At 52.7% G+C, this 18,686-nt stretch overlaps 23 non-coding genes and 2 pseudogenes across 23 annotated transcripts; all 25 read right to left on the reverse strand.

Annotated features, from left to right (window-relative positions):
- Positions 1–241: 241 nt before the first annotated feature.
- On the reverse strand, positions 242–405 carry LOC148358271 (U1 spliceosomal RNA). The gene has a single exon (XR_015851625.1). It is a non-coding gene; the product is annotated as a U1 spliceosomal RNA (small nuclear RNA).
- A 318-nt stretch (positions 406–723) lies between these two features.
- On the reverse strand, positions 724–915 carry LOC148358272 (U2 spliceosomal RNA). The gene has a single exon (XR_015851824.1). It is a non-coding gene; the product is annotated as a U2 spliceosomal RNA (small nuclear RNA).
- A 370-nt stretch (positions 916–1,285) lies between these two features.
- On the reverse strand, positions 1,286–1,399 carry LOC148358273 (U5 spliceosomal RNA). The gene has a single exon (XR_015851747.1). It is a non-coding gene; the product is annotated as a U5 spliceosomal RNA (small nuclear RNA).
- Positions 1,400–1,911: 512 nt separating this feature from the next.
- Positions 1,912–2,075, reverse strand: LOC148358274 (U1 spliceosomal RNA). Its single transcript, XR_015851626.1, has one exon. It is a non-coding gene; the product is annotated as a U1 spliceosomal RNA (small nuclear RNA).
- A 318-nt stretch (positions 2,076–2,393) lies between these two features.
- On the reverse strand, positions 2,394–2,585 carry LOC148358275 (U2 spliceosomal RNA). Its single transcript, XR_015851793.1, has one exon. It is a non-coding gene; the product is annotated as a U2 spliceosomal RNA (small nuclear RNA).
- A 370-nt stretch (positions 2,586–2,955) lies between these two features.
- Positions 2,956–3,069, reverse strand: LOC148358276 (U5 spliceosomal RNA). Its single transcript, XR_015851748.1, has one exon. It is a non-coding gene; the product is annotated as a U5 spliceosomal RNA (small nuclear RNA).
- Positions 3,070–3,590: 521 nt separating this feature from the next.
- Positions 3,591–3,754, reverse strand: LOC148358277 (U1 spliceosomal RNA). Its single transcript, XR_015851636.1, has one exon. It is a non-coding gene; the product is annotated as a U1 spliceosomal RNA (small nuclear RNA).
- A 318-nt stretch (positions 3,755–4,072) lies between these two features.
- LOC148358278 (U2 spliceosomal RNA) lies at positions 4,073–4,264 on the reverse strand. Its single transcript, XR_015851859.1, has one exon. It is a non-coding gene; the product is annotated as a U2 spliceosomal RNA (small nuclear RNA).
- A 370-nt stretch (positions 4,265–4,634) lies between these two features.
- LOC148358279 (U5 spliceosomal RNA) lies at positions 4,635–4,748 on the reverse strand. The gene has a single exon (XR_015851749.1). It is a non-coding gene; the product is annotated as a U5 spliceosomal RNA (small nuclear RNA).
- Positions 4,749–5,265: 517 nt separating this feature from the next.
- LOC148358280 (U1 spliceosomal RNA) lies at positions 5,266–5,429 on the reverse strand. Its single transcript, XR_015851658.1, has one exon. It is a non-coding gene; the product is annotated as a U1 spliceosomal RNA (small nuclear RNA).
- Positions 5,430–5,747: 318 nt separating this feature from the next.
- On the reverse strand, positions 5,748–5,939 carry LOC148358281 (U2 spliceosomal RNA). Its single transcript, XR_015851846.1, has one exon. It is a non-coding gene; the product is annotated as a U2 spliceosomal RNA (small nuclear RNA).
- Positions 5,940–6,309: 370 nt separating this feature from the next.
- On the reverse strand, positions 6,310–6,423 carry LOC148358282 (U5 spliceosomal RNA). The gene has a single exon (XR_015851750.1). It is a non-coding gene; the product is annotated as a U5 spliceosomal RNA (small nuclear RNA).
- A 517-nt stretch (positions 6,424–6,940) lies between these two features.
- LOC148358283 (U1 spliceosomal RNA) lies at positions 6,941–7,104 on the reverse strand. The gene has a single exon (XR_015851627.1). It is a non-coding gene; the product is annotated as a U1 spliceosomal RNA (small nuclear RNA).
- A 318-nt stretch (positions 7,105–7,422) lies between these two features.
- LOC148358284 (U2 spliceosomal RNA) lies at positions 7,423–7,614 on the reverse strand. The gene has a single exon (XR_015851879.1). It is a non-coding gene; the product is annotated as a U2 spliceosomal RNA (small nuclear RNA).
- A 370-nt stretch (positions 7,615–7,984) lies between these two features.
- LOC148358285 (U5 spliceosomal RNA) lies at positions 7,985–8,098 on the reverse strand. The gene has a single exon (XR_015851751.1). It is a non-coding gene; the product is annotated as a U5 spliceosomal RNA (small nuclear RNA).
- Positions 8,099–8,615: 517 nt separating this feature from the next.
- Positions 8,616–8,779, reverse strand: LOC148358286 (U1 spliceosomal RNA). The gene has a single exon (XR_015851670.1). It is a non-coding gene; the product is annotated as a U1 spliceosomal RNA (small nuclear RNA).
- A 318-nt stretch (positions 8,780–9,097) lies between these two features.
- LOC148358287 (U2 spliceosomal RNA) lies at positions 9,098–9,289 on the reverse strand. Its single transcript, XR_015851882.1, has one exon. It is a non-coding gene; the product is annotated as a U2 spliceosomal RNA (small nuclear RNA).
- Positions 9,290–9,659: 370 nt separating this feature from the next.
- On the reverse strand, positions 9,660–9,773 carry LOC148358288 (U5 spliceosomal RNA). Its single transcript, XR_015851752.1, has one exon. It is a non-coding gene; the product is annotated as a U5 spliceosomal RNA (small nuclear RNA).
- A 521-nt stretch (positions 9,774–10,294) lies between these two features.
- LOC148358289 (U1 spliceosomal RNA) lies at positions 10,295–10,458 on the reverse strand. The gene has a single exon (XR_015851628.1). It is a non-coding gene; the product is annotated as a U1 spliceosomal RNA (small nuclear RNA).
- Positions 10,459–10,776: 318 nt separating this feature from the next.
- On the reverse strand, positions 10,777–10,957 carry LOC148358290 (U2 spliceosomal RNA; annotated as a pseudogene).
- A 2,495-nt stretch (positions 10,958–13,452) lies between these two features.
- On the reverse strand, positions 13,453–13,566 carry LOC148358291 (U5 spliceosomal RNA). The gene has a single exon (XR_015851754.1). It is a non-coding gene; the product is annotated as a U5 spliceosomal RNA (small nuclear RNA).
- Positions 13,567–14,083: 517 nt separating this feature from the next.
- LOC148358292 (U1 spliceosomal RNA) lies at positions 14,084–14,247 on the reverse strand. Its single transcript, XR_015851659.1, has one exon. It is a non-coding gene; the product is annotated as a U1 spliceosomal RNA (small nuclear RNA).
- Positions 14,248–14,565: 318 nt separating this feature from the next.
- LOC148358293 (U2 spliceosomal RNA) lies at positions 14,566–14,757 on the reverse strand. Its single transcript, XR_015851825.1, has one exon. It is a non-coding gene; the product is annotated as a U2 spliceosomal RNA (small nuclear RNA).
- Positions 14,758–15,127: 370 nt separating this feature from the next.
- LOC148358294 (U5 spliceosomal RNA) lies at positions 15,128–15,241 on the reverse strand. The gene has a single exon (XR_015851755.1). It is a non-coding gene; the product is annotated as a U5 spliceosomal RNA (small nuclear RNA).
- A 517-nt stretch (positions 15,242–15,758) lies between these two features.
- LOC148358295 (U1 spliceosomal RNA) lies at positions 15,759–15,903 on the reverse strand (annotated as a pseudogene).
- Positions 15,904–18,686: the final 2,783 nt, after the last annotated feature.

Raw genomic sequence — 18,686 nt, forward strand, 5'->3', positions numbered from 1 at the left:
AATATGGGCTTTTTTTCAGAACGTTTAAAGGTATTTCTTTGAACGAACGAACGAACGAACGAACGAGCGAGCTAACAAACGAGCCAGGGAATGTACCCCAACTGAGATTCTGCTGCGATTAGGGCGCTACTCCCGAACGTCGCGCTCACGGAGCATTATCAGCATGGCGAAACACACACGGGAGTCTTTTCTCACTGGTGACGCACGTCTACAGTCCAGTCAATTGTATTTGACAGTCTAACAGGGGAAAGCGCGTACGCAGTCCCCCACTACCAGAAATTTTGCAGTCGAGATTCCCACATTTGGGGAATTCGCAGAGGTCAGCCTGATCGGAGTGCAATGACAAAGCCTCACCCTGGGAGAACTACCTTCATGATCATAGTATCTCCCCTGCCAGGTAAGTATGAGTTGGGGGCGGCACCGGGAGGACTCTCATCCACGCTCGCCCCGTTTTAAGCCAGGGTGTAGTCCTCCCCGAGGAAGTCTCGTGCGGCCGACGGGTGTTGGGCACGACAGGTCGGCCGCCTGCCGTTGTGCTTCACACTGTTGTAGGGAACGGGCAGTGCCTTGAAACACAACCAGGTCGATGCTGGAGAGGACGCAGCAACCTGCTTTCCCGGCTCCCGTGTCCGCGATGCGGACTCGGTACACGATCTTGAGAGTGGGGCGCTGGCTAGGGAACGGAGTCTGAGGAACAGTGGGTTTTCTCGTCAACATTTTGGTAGGGAATGCACCGTTCCCAGAGATACTGCAATACCGGGTCGATGCGTGGAGTGGACGGAGCAAGCCCCTGTTCCATCTCCCAGTTTCAAAAATCAATTTAATATATGGTCCCCCACATGGGGGACGTATCAGATATTAAACTGATAAGAACAGATACTACACTTGATCTTAGCCAAAAGGCCGAGAAGCGATAGCCCTTGAGGAAAACAGAGCACCGAGCCAATCCCGACACAGCGATGTCGTGATGACGGTGCTCCTGAGCTTTCGCACCTGGAAGGGCCTTGACCGCTACACAGCTGTCGTTGTTTCAAGCTGAACCGAGCAACTGCCGGGGCAGGCGGAGAGCCCGTCCCGGTCACGGGAAAGTCCGCTCCCATGATGCATCAAACACATCTGGTGCGGGGTTCCGCGCAACGACAGGGCACGACCCGTCCCGGGCTCTGAGCCGCCGGCGCTCCGGCACGACTCGTGCGGAGGTCTGCGGAACGACAGGGCACGACCCGCCTCGGGTTCCGACCCGGGTTCTCGCCGGAACCCTTGAAATCTTTTTCACAGGTCGGTCAGCTCTGCCTACGCAGAACCTCTAAAAATTGGAAATGACTCTTGCTGTTCCTCCCCACGGAAATCTTTAGTAAAAGGCGAAAGATTTGTACGGTCTGAAGAGAAACAAGAGTGACTGCGCGCCACAGTGCCTAACAGTCGCCACTATCGCCCGCCGGACCCACCAAACACAGGGTTTCGTCGTTAAACGTGTCGACTTCCCGTTCCCGTGCCGATCGACAAACGTTGTCTGAACGAGGTAAAGAAGTTGAAACGTAAACGATGCTGGCTGACTGGAGGCCCCTCACTGCCTTGGCCATTCAAAGCGATTGGGCTAGAAAGTAGAATACGGTTCTTGGCGAGCATGACGCTGGATCAGCCTGTCCCTTGAACGTTAGCTGGAAGGAAATATGGGCTTTTTTTCAGAACGTTTAAAGGTATTTCTTTGAACGAACGAACGAACGAACGAACGAGCGAGCTAACAAACGAGCCAGGGAATGTACCCCAACTGAGATTCTGCTGCGATTAGGGCGCTACTCCCGAACGTCGCGCTCAAGGAGCATTATCAGCATGGCGAAACACACACGGGAGTCTTTTCTCACTGGTGACGCACGTCTACAGTCCAGTCAATTGTATTTGACAGTCTAACAGGGGAAAGCGCGTACGCAGTCCCCCACTACCAGAAATTTTGCAGTCGAGATTCCCACATTTGGGGAATTCGCAGAGGTCAGCCTGATCGGAGTGCAATGACAAAGCCTCACCCTGGGAGAACTACCTTCATGATCATAGTATCTCCCCTGCCAGGTAAGTATGAGTTGGGGGCGGCACCGGGAGGACTCTCATCCACGCTCGCCCCGTTTTAAGCCAGGGTGTAGTCCTCCCCGAGGAAGTCTCGTGCGGCCGACGGGTGTTGGGCACGACAGGTCGGCCGCCTGCCGTTGTGCTTCACACTGTTGTAGGGAACGGGCAGTGCCTTGAAACACAACCAGGTCGATGCTGGAGAGGACGCAGCAACCTGCTTTCCCGGCTCCCGTATCCGCGATGCGGACTCGGTACACGATCTTGAGAGTGGGGCGCTGGCTAGGGAACGGAGTCTGAGGAACAGTGGGTTTTCTCGTCAACATTTTGGTAGGGAATGCACCGTTCCCAGAGATACTGCAATACCGGGTCGATGCGTGGAGTGGACGGAGCAAGCCCCTGTTCCATCTCCCAGTTCCAAAAATCAATTTAATATATGGTCCCCCACATGGGGGACGTATCAGATATTAAACTGATAAGAACAGATACTACACTTGATCTTAGCCAAAAGGCCGAGAAGCGATAGCCCTTGAGGAAAACAGAGCACCGAGCCAATCCCGACACAGCGATGTCGTGATGACGGTGCTCCTGAGCTTTCGCACCTGGAAGGGCCTTGACCGCTACACAGCTGTCGTTGTTTCAAGCTGAACCGAGCAACTGCCGGGGCAGGCGGAGAGCCCGTCCCGGTCACGGGAAAGTCCGCTCCCATGATGCATCAAACACATCTGCTGCGGGGTTCCGCGCAACGACAGGGCACGACCCGTCCCGGGCTCTGAGCCGCCGGCGCTCCGGCACGACTCGTGCGGAGGTCTGCGGAACGACAGGGCACAACCCGCCTCGGGTTCCGACCCGGGTTCTCGCCGGAACCCTTGAAATCTTTTTCACAGGTCGGTCAGCTCTGCCTACGCAGAACCTCTAAAAATTGGAAATGACTCTTGCTGTTCCTCCCCACGGAAATCTTTAGTAAAAGGCGAAAGATTTGTACGGTCTGAAGAGAAACAAGAGTGACTGCGCGCCACAGTGCCTAACAGTCGCCCCTATCGCCCGCCGGACCCACCAAACACAGGGTTTCGTCGTTAAACGTGTCGACTTCCCGTTCCCGTGCCGATCGACAAACGTTGTCTGAACGAGGTAAAGAAGTTGAAACGTAAACGATGCTGGCTGACTGGAGGCCCCTCACTGCCTTGGCCATTCAAAGCGATTGGGCTAGAAAGTAGAATACGGTTCTTGGCGAGCATGACGCTGGATCAGCCTGTCCCCTTGAACGTTAGCTGGAAGGAAATATGGGCTTTTTTTCAGAACGTTTAAAGGTATTTCTTTGAACGAACGAACGAACGAACAAACGAACGAACGAGCGAGCTAACAAACGAGCCAGGGAATGTACCCCAACTGAGATTCTGCTGCGATTAGGGCGCTACTCCCGAACGTCGCGCTCACGGAGCATTATCAGCATGGCGAAACACACACGGGAGTCTTTTCTCACTGGTGACGCACGTCTACAGTCCAGTCAATTGTATTTGACAGTCTAACAGGGGAAAGCGCGTACGCAGTCCCCCACTACCAGAAATTTTGCAGTCGAGATTCCCACATTTGGGGAATTCGCAGAGGTCAGCCTGACCGGAGTGCAATGACAAAGCCTCACCCTGGGAGAACTACCTTCATGATCATAGTATCTCCCCTGCCAGGTAAGTATGAGTTGGGGGCGGCACCGGGAGGACTCTCATCCACGCTCGCCCCGTTTTAAGCCAGGGTGTAGTCCTCCCCGAGGAAGTCTCGTGCGGCCGACGGGTGTTGGGCACGACAGGTCGGCCGCCTGCCGTTGTGCTTCACACTGTTGTAGGGAACGGGCAGTGCCTTGAAACACAACCAGGTCGATGCTGGAGAGGACGCAGCAACCTGCTTTCCCGGCTCCCGTGTCCGCGATGCGGACTCGGTACACGATCTTGAGAGTGGGGCGCTGGCTAGGGAACGGAGTCTGAGGAACAGTGGGTTTTCTCGTCAACATTTTGGTAGGGAATGCACCGTTCCCAGAGATACTGCAATACCGGGTCGATGCGTGGAGTGAACGGGGCAAGCTCCTGTTCCATCTCCCAGTTTCAAAAATCAATTTAATATATGGTCCCCCACATGGGGGACGTATCAGATATTAAACTGATAAGAACAGATACTACACTTGATCTTAGCCAAAAGGCCGAGAAGCGATAGCCCTTGAGGAAAACAGAGCACCGAGCCAATCCCGACACAGCGATGTCGTGATGACGGTGCTCCTGAGCTTTCGCACCTGGAAGGGCCTTGACCGCTACACAGCTGTCGTTGTTTCAAGCTGAACCGAGCAACTGCCGGGGCAGGCGGAGAGCCCGTCCCGGTCACGGGAAAGTCCGCTCCCATGATGCATCAAACACATCTGGTGCGGGGTTCCGCGCAACGACAGGGCACGACCCGTCCCGGGCTCTGAGCCGCCGGCGCTCCGGCACGACTCGTGCGGAGGTCTGCGGAACGACAGGGCACGACCCGCCTCGGGTTCCGACCCGGGTTCTCGCCGGAACCCTTGAAATCTTTTTCACAGGTCGGTCAGCTCTGCCTACGCAGAACCTCTAAAAATTGGAAATGACTCTTGCTGTTCCTCCCCACGGAAATCTTTAGTAAAAGGCGAAAGATTTGTACGGTCTGAAGAGAAACAAGAGTGACTGCGCGCCACAGTGCCTAACAGTCGCCCCTATCGCCCGCCGGACCCACCAAACACAGGGTTTCGTCGTTAAACGTGTCGACTTCCCGTTCCCGTGCCGATCGACAAACGTTGTCTGAACGAGGTAAAGAAGTTGAAACGTAAACGATGCTGGCTGACTGGAGGCCCCTCACTGCCTTGGCCATTCAAAGCGATTGGGCTAGAAAGTAGAATACGGTTCTTGGCGAGCATGACGCTGGATCAGCCTGTCCCCTTGAACGTTAGCTGGAAGGAAATATGGGCTTTTTTTCAGAACGTTTAAAGGTATTTCTTTGAACGAACGAACGAACAAACGAACGAACGAGCGAGCTAACAAACGAGCCAGGGAATGTACCCCAACTGAGATTCTGCTGCGATTAGGGCGCTACTCCCGAACGTCGCGCTCACGGAGCATTATCAGCATGGCGAAACACACACGGGAGTCTTTTCTCACTGGTGACGCACGTCTACAGTCCAGTCAATTGTATTTGACAGTCTAACAGGGGAAAGCGCGTACGCAGTCCCCCACTACCAGAAATTTTGCAGTCGAGATTCCCACATTTGGGGAATTCGCAGAGGTCAGCCTGATCGGAGTGCAATGACAAAGTCTCACCCTGGGAGAACTACCTTCATGATCATAGTATCTCCCCTGCCAGGTAAGTATGAGTTGGGGGCGGCACCGGGAGGACTCTCATCCACGCTCGCCCCGTTTTAAGCCAGGGTGTAGTCCTCCCCGAGGAAGTCTCGTGCGGCCGACGGGTGTTGGGCACGACAGGTCGGCCGCCTGCCGTTGTGCTTCACACTGTTGTAGGAAACGGGCAGTGCCTTGAAACACAACCAGGTCGATGCTGGAGAGGACGCAGCAACCTGCTTTCCCGGCTCCCGTGTCCGCGATGCGGACTCGGTACACGATCTTGAGAGTGGGGCGCTGGCTAGGGAACGGAGTCTGAGGAACAGTGGGTTTTCTCGTCAACATTTTAGTAGGGAATGCACCGTTCCCAGAGATACTGCAATACCGGGTCGATGCGTGGAGTGGACGGAGCAAGCCCCTGTTCCATCTCCCAGTTTCAAAAATCAATTTAATATATGGTCCCCCACATGGGGAACGTATCAGATATTAAACTGATAAGAACAGATACTACACTTGATCTTAGCCAAAAGGCCGAGAAGCGATAGCCCTTAAGGAAAACAGAGCACCGAGCCAATCCCGACACAGCGATGTCGTGATGACGGTGCTCCTGAGCTTTCGCACCTGGAAGGGCCTTGACCGCTACACAGCTGTCGTTGTTTCAAGCTGAACCGAGCAACTGCCGGGGCAGGCGGAGAGCCCGTCCCGGTCACGGGAAAGTCCGCTCCCATGATGCATCAAACACATCTGGTGCGGGGTTCCGCGCAACGACAGGGCACGACCCGTCCCGGGCTCTGAGCCGCCGGCGCTCCGGCACGACTCGTGCGGAGGTCTGCGGAACGACAGGGCACGACCCGCCTCGGGTTCCGACCCGGGTTCTCGCCGGAACCCTTGAAATCTTTTTCACAGGTCGGTCAGCTCTGCCTACGCAGAACCTCTAAAAATTGGAAATGACTCTTGCTGTTCCTCCCCACGGAAATCTTTAGTAAAAGGCGAAAGATTTGTACGGTCTGAAGAGAAACAAGAGTGACTGCGCGCCACAGTGCCTAACAGTCGCCCCTATCGCCCGCCGGACCCACCAAACACAGGGTTTCGTCGTTAAACGTGTCGACTTCCCGTTCCCGTGCCAATCGACAAACGTTGTCTGAACGAGGTAAAGAAGTTGAAACGTAAACGATGCTGGCTGACTGGAGGCCCCTCACTGCCTTGGCCATTCAAAGCGATTGGGCTAGAAAGTAGAATACGGTTCTTGGCGAGCATGACGCTGGATCAGCCTGTCCCCTTGAACGTTAGCTGGAAGGAAATATGGGCTTTTTTTCAGAACGTTTAAAGGTATTTCTTTGAACGAACGAACGAACAAACGAACGAACGAGCGAGCTAACAAACGAGCCAGGGAATGTACCCCAACTGAGATTCTGCTGCGATTAGGGCGCTACTCCCGAACGTCGCGCTCACGGAGCATTATCAGCATGGCGAAACACACACGGGAGTCTTTTCTCACTGGTGACGCACGTCTACAGTCCAGTCAATTGTATTTGACAGTCTAACAGGGGAAAGCGCGTACGCAGTCCCCCACTACCAGAAATTTTGCAGTCGAGATTCCCACATTTGGGGAATTCGCAGAGGTCAGCCTGATCGGAGTGCAATGACAAAGCCTCACCCTGGGAGAACTACCTTCATGATCATAGTATCTCCCCTGCCAGGTAAGTATGAGTTGGGGGCGGCACCGGGAGGACTCTCATCCACGCTCGCCCCGTTTTAAGCCAGGGTGTAGTCCTCCCCGAGGAAGTCTCGTGCGGCCGACGGGTGTTGGGCACGACAGGTCGGCCGCCTGCCGTTGTGCTTCACACTGTTGTAGGGAACGGGCAGTGCCTTGAAACACAACCAGGTCGATGCTGGAGAGGACGCAGCAACCTGCTTTCCCGGCTCCCGTGTCCGCGATGTGGACTCGGTACACGATCTTGAGAGTGGGGCGCTGGCTAGGGAACGGAGTCTGAGGAACAGTGGGTTTTCTCGTCAACATTTTGGTAGGGAATGCACCGTTCCCAGAGATACTGCAATACCGGGTCGATGCGTGGAGTGGACGGAGCAAGCCCCTGTTCCATCTCCCAGTTTCAAAAATCAATTTAATATATGGTCCCCCACATGGGGGACGTATCAGATATTAAACAGATAAGAACAGATACTACACTTGATCTTAGCCAAAAGGCCGAGAAGCGATAGCCCTTGAGGAAAACAGAGCACCGAGCCAATCCCGACACAGCGATGTCGTGATGACGGTGCTCCTGAGCTTTCGCACCTGGAAGGGCCTTGACCGCTACACAGCTGTCGTTGTTTCAAGCTGAACCGAGCAACTGCCGGGGCAGGCGGAGAGCCCGTCCCGGTCACGGGAAAGTCCGCTCCCATGATGCATCAAACACATCTGGTGCGGGGTTCCGCGCAACGACAGGGCACGACCCGTCCCGGGCTCTGAGCCGCCGGCGCTCCGGCACGACTCGTGCGGAGGTCTGCGGAACGACAGGGCACGACCCGCCTCGGGTTCCGACCCGGGTTCTCGCCGGAACCCTTGAAATCTTTTTCACAGGTCGGTCAGCTCTGCCTACGCAGAACCTCTAAAAATTGGAAATGACTCTTGCTGTTCCTCCCCACGGAAATCTTTAGTAAAAGGCGAAAGATTTGTACGGTCTGAAGAGAAACAAGAGTGACTGCGCGCCACAGTGCCTAACAGTCGCCCCTATCGCCCGCCGGACCCACCAAACACAGGGTTTCGTCGTTAAACGTGTCGACTTCCCGTTCCCGTGCCGATCGACAAACGTTGTCTGAACGAGGTAAAGAAGTTGAAACGTAAACGATGCTGGCTGACTGGAGGCCCCTCACTGCCTTGGCCATTCAAAGCGATTGGGCTAGAAAGTAGAATACGGTTCTTGGCGAGCATGACGCTGGATCAGCCTGTCCCCTTGAACGTTAGCTGGAAGGAAATATGGGCTTTTTTTCAGAACGTTTAAAGGTATTTCTTTGAACGAACGAACGAACAAACGAACGAACGAGCGAGCTAACAAACGAGCCAGGGAATGTACCCCAACTGAGATTCTGCTGCGATTAGGGCGCTACTCCCGAACGTCGCGCTCACGGAGCATTATCAGCATGGCGAAACACACACGGGAGTCTTTTCTCACTGGTGACGCACGTCTACAGTCCAGTCAATTGTATTTGACAGTCTAACAGGGGAAAGCGCGTACGCAGTCCCCCACTACCAGAAATTTTGCAGTCGAGATTCCCACATTTGGGGAATTCGCAGAGGTCAGCCTGATCGGAGTGCAATGACAAAGTCTCACCCTGGGAGAACTACCTTCATGATCATAGTATCTCCCTTGCCAGGTAAGTATGAGTTGGGGGCGGCACCGGGAGGACTCTCATCCACGCTCGCCCCGTTTTAAGCCAGGGTGTAGTCCTCCCCGAGGAAGTCTCGTGCGGCCGACGGGTGTTGGGCACGACAGGTCGGCCGCCTGCCGTTGTGCTTCACACTGTTGTAGGAAACGGGCAGTGCCTTGAAACACAACCAGGTCGATGCTGGAGAGGACGCAGCAACCTGCTTTCCCGGCTCCCGTGTCCGCGATGCGGACTCGGTACACGATCTTGAGAGTGGGGCGCTGGCTAGGGAACGGAGTCTGAGGAACAGTGGGTTTTCTCGTCAACATTTTAGTAGGGAATGCACCGTTCCCAGAGATACTGCAATACCGGGTCGATGCGTTGAGTGGACGGAGCAAGCCCCTGTTCCATCTCCCAGTTTCAAAAATCAATTTAATATATGGTCCCCCACATGGGGGACGTATCAGATATTAAACTGATAAGAACAGATACTACACTTGATCTTAGCCAAAAGGCCGAGAAGCGATAGCCCTTAAGGAAAACAGAGCACCGAGCCAATCCCGACACAGCGATGTCGTGATGACGGTGCTCCTGAGCTTTCGCACCTGGAAGGGCCTTGACCGCTACACAGCTGTCGTTGTTTCAAGCTGAACCGAGCAACTGCCGGGGCAGGCGGAGAGCCCGTCCCGGTCACGGGAAAGTCCGCTCCCATGATGCATCAAACACATCTGGTGCGGGGTTCCGCGCAACGACAGGGCACGACCCGTCCCGGGCTCTGAGCCGCCGGCGCTCCGGCACGACTCGTGCGGAGGTCTGCGGAACGACAGGGCACGACCCGCCTCGGGTTCCGACCCGGGTTCTCGCCGGAACCCTTGAAATCTTTTTCACAGGTCGGTCAGCTCTGCCTACGCAGAACCTCTAAAAATTGGAAATGACTCTTGCTGTTCCTCCCCACGGAAATCTTTAGTAAAAGGCGAAAGATTTGTACGGTCTGAAGAGAAACAAGAGTGACTGCGCGCCACAGTGCCTAACAGTCGCCCCTATCGCCCGCCGGACCCACCAAACACAGGGTTTCGTCGTTAAACGTGTCGACTTCCCGTTCCCGTGCCAATCGACAAACGTTGTCTGAACGAGGTAAAGAAGTTGAAACGTAAACGATGCTGGCTGACTGGAGGCCCCTCACTGCCTTGGCCATTCAAAGCGATTGGGCTAGAAAGTAGAATACGGTTCTTGGCGAGCATGACGCTGGATCAGCCTGTCCCCTTGAACGTTAGCTGGAAGGAAATATGGGCTTTTTTTCAGAACGTTTAAAGGTATTTCTTTGAACGAACGAACGAACAAACGAACGAACGAACGAGCGAGCTAACAAACGAGCCAGGGAATGTACCCCAACTGAGATTCTGCTGCGATTAGGGCGCTACTCCCGAACGTCGCGCTCACGGAGCATTATCAGCATGGCGAAACACACACGGGAGTCTTTTCTCACTGGTGACGCACGTCTACAGTCCAGTCAATTGTATTTGACAGTCTAACAGGGGAAAGCGCGTACGCAGTCCCCCACTACCAGAAATTTTGCAGTCGAGATTCCCACATTTGGGGAATTCGCAGAGGTCAGCCTGATCGGAGTGCAATGACAAAGCCTCACCCTGGGAGAACTACCTTCATGATCATAGTATCTCCCCTGCCAGGTAAGTATGAGTTGGGGGCGGCACCGGGAGGACTCTCATCCACGCTCGCCCCGTTTTAAGCCAGGGTGTAGTCCTCCCCGAGGAAGTCTCGTGCGGCCGACGGGTGTTGGGCACGACAGGTCGGCCGCCTGCCGTTGTGCTTCACACTGTTGTAGGGAACGGGCAGTGCCTTGAAACACAACCAGGTCGATGCTGGAGAGGACGCAGCAACCTGCTTTCCCGGCTCCCGTGTCCGCGATGCGGACTCGGTACACGATCTTGAGAGTGGGGCGCTGGCTAGGGAACGGAGTCTGAGGAACAGTGGGTTTTCTCGTCAACATTTTGGTAGGGAATGCACCGTTCCCAGAGATACTGCAATACCGGGTCGATGCGTGGAGTGAACGGGGCAAGCTCCTGTTCCATCTCCCAGTTTCAAAAATCAATTTAATATATGGTCCCCCACATGGGGGACGTATCAGATATTAAACTGATAAGAACAGATTTTTGTTTGTTTTGAACAAAATTTATTGTCACTCAAAACAGCACATTCACAGTACCCCAATATGGAGCATAATCAAATACAGATTTACACAAAATCCACAGAGCAACTGTTAAAAACAAAAGTCACATTTCTCTATCATCAACAATGTGCAGGAGCGCAGTTAAACCCCCCAAGAGGGCCCCCCCCCGACAAGAATAGAAATCCTTTATTTTACCCTCCCCCTCATCCAATACCCCCATACTTGACCCACAACAAAAACAAGTCCGACAGTTCGAGGCCCATGAAAAAGACGCATGACTGGGGAACAAAGAAAAGCCCCGCCCCAGTACAGTACATTCACCGAACACACAAAGGAATCGCATCTCATACAAAGTCACCAAGCTCCGCCTCCAACGCTGCCGCCATCTCGTCCGCTTCCAACGATCCATCGTCTCCCACTTCCACCTCGGCGTTGGACCCGCTGTCGCTCACGTTGGACTCGTCGCCCTCGCCATTGATGTGCTTCCGTTTGTGGCCCCTCGATGCGTTAACCAAATCAGGCTCGTCGAGCGTCGCCGGGACGTAGTCCGTCAGCGGGGCCCGCAAACTCTCCGCCGGTTGACCAGCGACCCGCTGCCAGCTCTGCGTGCGTTCCCGTCGGGTCCATTCGTCCACGCCTTCCGCTCCCTCGTGACCAGCTTCCACCTCCACGTGTCCTCTGGAATCCCCAGACTCGCCGTCAGCAGTCCTAGGCCAACCCGTTTCGCCTGGGTCAGAGGGGGGGCCAGAGGACCGGTCGGGGGCCAGTCCCTCGTCCACCTGACCACAAGGAAACAGGCCATCTCCTTCCCAAGCCCCTACCGAGCCGCCGTCAGACGACTCCATCATGGGCATTTCTTGCAGTGACCAGTCACCCACCGAGACCTCAACCTTTGGGCCTGGTTTCCCCGCCACTTTCAGCCTGATCCCACCGGAACCCCTCCCCTCCAAGGCCGGCACTGGGGGGACACCCATGGATGCAACCGGGACCGCACTAATTTCCCCACCCCCAGGCCGCTCGTGACCAACAGGAGATGTTGGAGGGAGATTCGAATATGGAAGTTGCCCCTCCCCTGTTTCCACACCCCTAGGCCCCACCTGGCCAATAGCAGGTCTTGGAGGGAGATTTGAATTTTCGAATTGTTTGGCCAGTACATCTCCATTAAGCATTCCATTGTCATTATTCTTCCCATTTCCTTTGGAACCATCCTGTCCAGCTTTCAACATGTTGGCAAAAGAACGAGGGCAGTTTCTGTAGAGGTGGCCAGCCTCCCCACAGAGATTGCACTTTCTGGAATTTGTGCATTCCTCAAAAGAATGCCCAAGTACTCTACATTTACCACAAAAAACACGGTCACACACCTCAGCCAGGTGCCCATGCTCGCCGCATTTGTGGCAGAGCTTGGGTTGGCCTTGGTAGTGAATGTAGCCACGGTTCTCCCCCAGGACTATCATAGACGGGAGATGTTTCAGGCCCTGGAAGCCCTGGGGGTCCTGCCACTGTTGAACGGGAACCCTCCAGGCACAATTCCAGACACCATCCACATCTCGCACCTTCACAGCCCGGCCCTTCACCGTGCAATATCTCCCCAGCCAAAAACAAATATCATCCACATCTACTGTCTCATTAAACATCCTGACAATCACTGTCTTGGCAGCATTGTCAGTCAGCCTTTCAACAGTAAAAGCAGAAAACTGGGGTCTCACTTTATCAAAACGGTCCCAAAATTCACGAAGAACCACAGCCGAGACGAAACTCACATCAAATCCTTTGTAGAATGGCAGGGTAATGATGCAGTTCAAGTCCTCAGCCCTGAAGTTCAAACATTTTTGAATGAACTTCCTGGAAAAATCCAACCTGGATATCTTCCCCATTTCAGTCCCCAAATCTTTGAGAAGAAAGCGCACACCATGGTGCCTCCGCATGCCAGAAAGGGACCCAGACATGGCAGATCACACCACCAGCAGCTCTACATTCCTGGAAAAAAATCAGAACAAGTAAATACCACAGCAGGGGCACAATGCACACTAACGCCATACACCTCTGACAACAGAGCGAGACCAGTGCCACTAGACAAAGACCCCAGACCTGACAGAGGCGATCACATCTTAGCCAAAAGGCCGAGAAGCGATAGCCCTTGAGGAAAACAGAGCACCGAGCCAATCCCGACACAGCGATGTCGTGATGACGGTGCTCCTGAGCTTTCGCACCTGGAAGGGCCTTGACCGCTACACAGCTGTCGTTGTTTCAAGCTGAACCGAGCAACTGCCGGGGCAGGCGGAGAGCCCGTCCCGGTCACGGGAAAGTCCGCTCCCATGATGCATCAAACACATCTGGTGCGGGGTTCCGCGCAACGACAGGGCACGACCCGTCCCGGGCTCTGAGCCGCCGGCGCTCCGGCACGACTCGTGCGGAGGTCTGCGGAACGACAGGGCACGACCCGCCTCGGGTTCCGACCCGGGTTCTCGCCGGAACCCTTGAAATCTTTTTCACAGGTCGGTCAGCTCTGCCTACGCAGAACCTCTAAAAATTGGAAATGACTCTTGCTGTTCCTCCCCACGGAAATCTTTAGTAAAAGGCGAAAGATTTGTACGGTCTGAAGAGAAACAAGAGTGACTGCGCGCCACAGTGCCTAACAGTCGCCCCTATCGCCCGCCGGACCCACCAAACACAGGGTTTCGTCGTTAAACGTGTCGACTTCCCGTTCCCGTGCCGATCGACAAACGTTGTCTGAACGAGGTAAAGAAGTTGAAACGTAAACGATGCTGGCTGACTGGAGGCCCCTCACTGCCTTGGCCATTCAAAGCGATTGGGCTAGAAAGTAGAATACGGTTCTTGGCGAGCATGACGCTGGATCAGCCTGTCCCCTTGAACGTTAGCTGGAAGGAAATATGGGCTTTTTTTCAGAACGTTTAAAGGTATTTCTTTGAACGAACGAACGAACAAACGAACGAACGAGCGAGCTAACAAACGAGCCAGGGAATGTACCCCAACTGAGATTCTGCTGCGATTAGGGCGCTACTCCCGAACGTCGCGCTCACGGAGCATTATCAGCATGGCGAAACACACACGGGAGTCTTTTCTCACTGGTGACGCACGTCTACAGTCCAGTCAATTGTATTTGACAGTCTAACAGGGGAAAGCGCGTACGCAGTCCCCCACTACCAGAAATTTTGCAGTCGAGATTCCCACATTTGGGGAATTCGCAGAGGTCAGCCTGATCGGAGTGCAATGACAAAGTCTCACCCTGGGAGAACTACCTTCATGATCATAGTATCTCCCCTGCCAGGTAAGTATGAGTTGGGGGCGGCACCGGGAGGACTCTCATCCACGCTCGCCCCGTTTTAAGCCAGGGTGTAGTCCTCCCCGAGGAAGTCTCGTGCGGCCGACGGGTGTTGGGCACGACAGGTCGGCCGCCTGCCGTTGTGCTTCACACTGTTGTAGGAAACGGGCAGTGCCTTGAAACACAACCAGGTCGATGCTGGAGAGGACGCAGCAACCTGCTTTCCCGGCTCCCGTGTCCGCGATGCGGACTCGGTACACGATCTTGAGAGTGGGGCGCTGGCTAGGGAACGGAGTCTGAGGAACAGTGGGTTTTCTCGTCAACATTTTAGTAGGGAATGCACCGTTCCCAGAGATACTGCAATACCGGGTCGATGCGTGGAGTGGACGGAGCAAGCCCCTGTTCCATCTCCCAGTTTCAAAAATCAATTTAATATATGGTCCCCCACATGGGGGACGTATCAGATATTAAACTGATAAGAACAGATACTACACTTGATCTTAGCCAAAAGGCCGAGAAGCGATAGCCCTTAAGGAAAACAGAGCACCGAGCCAATCCCGACACAGCGATGTCGTGATGACGGTGCTCCTGAGCTTTCGCACCTGGAAGGGCCTTGACCGCTACACAGCTGTCGTTGTTTCAAGCTGAACCGAGCAACTGCCGGGGCAGGCGGAGAGCCCGTCCCGGTCACGGGAAAGTCCGCTCCCATGATGCATCAAACACATCTGGTGCGGGGTTCCGCGCAACGACAGGGCACGACCCGTCCCGGGCTCTGAGCCGCCGGCGCTCCGGCACGACTCGTGCGGAGGTCTGCGGAACGACAGGGCACGACCCGCCTCGGGTTCCGACCCGGGTTCTCGCCGGAACCCTTGAAATCTTTTTCACAGGTCGGTCAGCTCTGCCTACGCAGAACCTCTAAAAATTGGAAATGACTCTTGCTGTTCCTCCCCACGGAAATCTTTAGTAAAAGGCGAAAGATTTGTACGGTCTGAAGAGAAACAAGAGTGACTGCGCGCCACAGTGCCTAACAGTCGCCCCTATCGCCCGCCGGACCCACCAAACACAGGGTTTCGTCGTTAAACGTGTCGACTTCCCGTTCCCGTGCCAATCGACAAACGTTGTCTGAACGAGGTAAAGAAGTTGAAACGTAAACGATGCTGGCTGACTGGAGGCCCCTCACTGCCTTGGCCATTCAAAGCGATTGGGCTAGAAAGTAGAATACGGTTCTTGGCGAGCATGACGCTGGATCAGCCTGTCCCCTTGAACGTTAGCTGGAAGGAAATATGGGCTTTTTTTCAGAACGTTTAAAGGTATTTCTTTGAACGAACGAACGAACAAACGAACGAACGAGCGAGCTAACAAACGAGCCAGGGAATGTACCCCAACTGAGATTCTGCTGCGATTAGGGCGCTACTCCCGAACGTCGCGCTCACGGAGCATTATCAGCATGGCGAAACACACACGGGAGTCTTTTCTCACTGGTGACGCACGTCTACAGTCCAGTCAATTGTATTTGACAGTCTAACAGGGGAAAGCGCGTACGCAGTCCCCCACTACCAGAAATTTTGCAGTCGAGATTCCCACATTTGGGGAATTCGCAGAGGTCAGCCTGATCGGAGTGCAATGACAAAGGCTGAGTCCCATTCTTCGCACTTTCACTCGCTATGTGCCCTAGTCACTCGGTTTGCGCGTTCACGTGAAAATGGGGTGTGTCCCGATACTCTCAAGACCGAGGCAGAAGTGCCCTCAAACCATGTCGTAGCCACTTCAAGACCGAGGGGGCTCTCGACCTCCCTTGGCAGCGAAGTGACTACCCAGAAGGCTTTGCGAATTCTCAATATCAACAAACATGCCCGGAAAGGAACCGCACAAATGTAAGTAGTTTTCCACAACTACGCATGTATTTGCAACAAAAAGTATTGAGATATCTTAGTTGGACGTAAATGCAATAGAAAATCGTATTTTCGCGTTAAAACATGAACATTGCAAAATCGCTACTTTACGAAGTGCACAAATCTACCAAGGGAGCTGCCAAAAAATAATCTTCACGCTACAAACTCAAAAGTAGGATAACTGCAGAAAATCACGGTTCAGCCCATCCCTGTTTGTATCTTAAACGAGTCGTGTTTTTACATGTACATGGCCAGTCGCTAAAGGAGCATAGTCAGAATAACGTTCTGGACATACGCGCTTGTTTACTGCACACAATTTCGGGTGTCGTGTTTTATTTACAATATGATTATTTCATGTGAGATCAGAATGCATTAGTTTTCATCATGCATTATGAGTAATGTCTCCGAATTTCACGTGGAAATACAGTTGAAACAAATTACTATCACACAGTCCACTGCCTTCTCTGTAAACACATATTAAGTAAACTAATTACCTTTTCAAAATGTTGTCCAAATGTGGAGACAATTCTAAAGCATATGTGATGCTGGCCAATAGAAGGCTCTTACAGCCATAAGAATAACATGTCAAATTTGTGTATCTATTCACTATCAAATAATTATCCAGAACACATCCTATAATTTCTCACATCAACTTGTTGAGCATCCTATACACAGTTGTTTTTGTGCAATACACAAGCATTAAGTAATTCTTGTTTTTTCCACCCAACCTAAAGGCCAATGTAGAACGTCCCGTGGAAGAGCTGGCCACCATCACAGCTACCACGCCATCCACACCGACGGGCACGTCGTTGGCATCTTCTAATCCGGCGCCAAACCCCAAATCACCCAGAAAAAAAAGGAAGCACGATACACTCCTTGACTTTTTGAAAGCGGAGTCTGCCGGAGTGAGGAAAAGGCTCGAGGAAACTGTGGCCAAAACTGAGCGGTTCCCGTCCTTTTTGGGAAGCTCGTGGACAAATTTCCAGAACAGTGACATCCCTGCAATGTTTCCCTTTGTTTTATAAAAGGAAAATATTTTATTTTATTAAGAACTCAATGAAGTTCCAGTTTGTGTTTTCCAGCTTTATGGAAGTATTGGTATATTTTTGTTACAATTTGTGACATATTATTTATTTACTATTATGTATTTCGGCCCAATGTGATTTTGTTTTTCTGAAAGTAAACTATTATTTAAACTGGAGTGATTTGTAGTTGTTTTCTGTCCAACAGTCACATAGTTCACACACAGTATCTCACATCATTATGAAATAAACCACCAAGGTGTTACTCAAAATAAAGATGTTTATTGAATAGTAATGCAGAAAAGCACGGAATGCAAATGTGGGTCTGACTTCCAAAGCCTAAAACATGGCTTTTGGGCAATTTATTCCATATTAACTGTGGACAATTCTGTGTATCGTGGACCTGGGAACCCTGAAGACCCGTGACACCACACGGTAGGACAGACCGTGGGCCAGCCAGTATAGGCCCTCCAGCCATGGCCCTGTTCCCTCTTTAGCAGCTCCTGCAGGGCCCACATGACCTTCTTGCTCAACCTTAAGTCCTGAATGAGTTTTGACTTCACATCGAACCATAAGCACAGGATGGGAACATTCCTGTCCAACCTGTCCACGCTTATGGGACAGCCACTCTGGAACACAATAGATAACAGACAATTTAGACATAAATGTGGGCATAGATGATGTAAGCATCATGAAAACATGTTGAAATGAGCTTTTTTATATCCAATGACAACTCTTTTGAATTAAATTCCTTATGAACCAAGGTTTTTGGGTCGTACAGGGAAGTTTGGTGACGATATTATGTCAGCTTAAGGGTCAGGTGGACTGTTCTTGTGTTTGTTTACTTTTCATCATGTCACACACTAAAGACCCCTACTATATGTCATAAAATGGCATTAAGATACTAATAAGTAGATTGACATTTATGTCTCCACAAACATAAGGTATTATGTGAACGTGCATTGTATGTTAACTTTTACTGTATTTGACCGAACGGGTCATTTTTTTAATGAGTGTACGTACCTTGTAAAGATGAATCAGCACTACATAGCGCCGAAGCTGTCTTCAGTATAGCACATTTCTCCTCCGTTTATTGGAGACACGGAAAAGATGATGAGCTTTCAGGCAATCGGTAATAACACAGCAGTAGCGGGCATTTTTAACATTGCACGAACTCTCCAACTGACACACTACGAGTTGAGACTCGAGTTGTTTACATGTGACGTAGACCAATACGTCACTGAGGTCTACAGCCAATTAATATTACCGCCATCTCCTGGACAGGGGTGGAACCTTGCAAGTCTTGTCCAAACCTTTTCCGCTTTGCACTTCACTCGCGGAGGGCACTCCTCTTCGAGGGACCTCACTGGAGGGTCCTCAGGGCCGAGTGAGAGAAATGGGATTGGGCCAAAGCCTCACCCTGGGAGAACTACCTTCATGATCATAGTATCTCCCCTGCCAGGTAAGTATGAGTTGGGGGCGGCACCGGGAGGACTCTCATCCACGCTCGCCCCGTTTTAAGCCAGGGTGTAGTCCTCC

This window comes from Urocampus carinirostris, chromosome 10 (genome assembly GCF_059441175.1).
Source record: "Urocampus carinirostris isolate Australia breed hairy pipefish chromosome 10, RoL_Ucar_1.0, whole genome shotgun sequence".
NCBI lineage: Eukaryota > Metazoa > Chordata > Actinopteri > Syngnathiformes > Syngnathidae > Urocampus > Urocampus carinirostris.